The following is a 2500-nucleotide window of genomic DNA, read 5'->3' as shown; positions in this document are numbered from 1 at the left end:
TCTATCTATCTGTCTATCTGTCTATCGCCCTCACTCTATCTGTCTATTGCACTCAATCTATCTACCGCCATCACTCTATCTATCTATCTATCTATCTATCTATCTATCTATCTATCTATCTATCTATCTATCTATCTATCTATCTATCTATCTATCACCCCTCACTCTATCAATCTGTCTATCTCCCTCACTCTATCTATCAATCTATCTATCTATCTATCTATCTATCTATCTATCTATCTATCTATCTATCTATCTATCTATCTATCTCTCGTCCTCACTCTATCTATCTATCTATCTATCTATCTCTCGTCCTCACTCTATCTATCTATCTATCTATCTATCTATCTATCTATCTATCTATCTATCTATCTATCTATCTCTCGTCCTCACTCTATCTATCTATCTCTCGTCCTCACTCTATCTATCTATCTATCTATCTATCTCTCGTCCTCACTCTATCTATCTATCTCTCGTCCTCACTCTATCTATCTATCTATCTATCTATCTATCTATCTATCTATCTATCTATCTATCTATCTATCTATCTCTCGTCCTCACTCTATCTATCTATCTATCTATCTATCTATCTATCTATCTATCTATCTATCTATCTCTCGTCCTCACTCTATCTATCTATCTATCTCTCGTCCTCACTCTATCTATCTATCTATCTATCTATCTATCTATCTATCTATCTATCTATCTATCTATCTATCTCTCGTCCTCACTCTATCTATCTATCTATCTCTCGTCCTCTATCTATCTATCTATCTATCTATCTATCTATCTATCTATCTATCTATCTATCTATCTATCTCTCGTCCTCACTCTATCTATCTATCTATCTCTCGTCCTCACTCTATCTATCTATCTCTCGTCCTCACTCTATCTATCTATCTATCTATCTATCTATCTATCTATCTATCTATCTATCTATCTATCTATCTATCTATCTCTCGTCCTCACTCTATCTATCTATCTCTCGTCCTCACTCTATCTATCTATCTATCTATCTATCTCTCGTCCTCACTCTATCTATCTATCTATCTATCTATCTATCTATCTATCTATCTATCTATCTATCTCTCGTCCTCACTCTATCTATCTATCTATCTATCTATCTATCTATCTATCTATCTATCTATCTATCTATCTATCTATCTATCTATCTCTCGTCCTCACTCTATCTATCTATCTATCTATCTATCTATCTATCTATCTATCTATCTATCTATCTATCTATCTATCTCTCGTCCTCACTCTATCTATCTATCTATCTATCTATCTATCTATCTATCTATCTATCTATCTATCTATCTATCTATCTATCTCTCCTCCTCACTCTATCTATCTATCTATCTCTCGTCCTCACTCTATCTATCTATCTATCTATCTATCTATCTATCTATCTATCTATCTATCTATCTATCTCTCGTCCTCACTCTATCTATCTATCTATCTATCTATCTATCTATCTATCTATCTATCTATCTATCTATCTATCTCTCGTCCTCACTCTATCAATCTATCTATCTCTCGTCCTCACTCTATCTATCTATCTATCTATCTATCTATCTATCTATCTATCTATCTATCTATCTCTCTGTCTATCTATCTATCTATCTATCTATCTATCTATCTCTCGTCCTCACTCTATCTATCTATCTATCTATCTATCTATCTATCTATCTATCTATCTATCTATCTATCTCTCGTCCTCACTCTATCGATCTCCCTCACTCTATCTATCTATCTCCCTCACTCTATCTATCTATGTATCTATCTATCTATCTATCTATCTATCTATCTATCTATCTATCTATCTATCTATCTATCTATCTATCTATCTATCTCTCGTCCTCACTCTATCTATCTATCTATCTATCTATCTATCTATCTATCTATCTATCTATCTATCTATCTATCTATCTATCTATCTATCTATCTCTCGTCCTCACTCTATCTATCTATCTGTCTATCTATCTCTCGTCCTCAATCTATCTATCTATCTATCTATCTATCTATCTATCTATCTATCTATCTATCTATCTATCTATCTATCTATCTATCTATCTATCTATCTATCTATCTATCTATCTATCTATCTCTCGTCCTCACTCTATCTATCTATCTCTCGTCCTCACTCTATCTATCTATCTATCTATCTATCTATCTATCTATCTATCTATCTATCTATCTATCTATCTCTCGTCCTCACTCTATCTATCTAACGATCTCTCGTCCTCACTCTATCTATCTATCTATCTATCTATCTATCTATCTATCTATCTATCTATCTATCTATCTATCTATCTCTCGTCCTCACTCTATCTATCTATCTATCTATCTATCTATCTATCTATCTATCTATCTATCTCTCGTCCTCACTCTATCTATCTATCTATCTATCTATCTATCTATCTATCTATCTATCTATCTATCTATCTATCTATCTATCTCTCGTCCTCACTCTATCTATCTATCTATCTATCTCTCG

The sequence above is a fragment of the Lissotriton vulgaris genome, chromosome 7 (genome assembly GCF_964263255.1).
Source record: "Lissotriton vulgaris chromosome 7, aLisVul1.2, whole genome shotgun sequence".
Classification (NCBI taxonomy): domain Eukaryota; kingdom Metazoa; phylum Chordata; class Amphibia; order Caudata; family Salamandridae; genus Lissotriton; species Lissotriton vulgaris.
The sequence above is the reverse complement of the archived record's forward strand: the minus strand, read 5'-3'. Positions refer to the sequence as shown.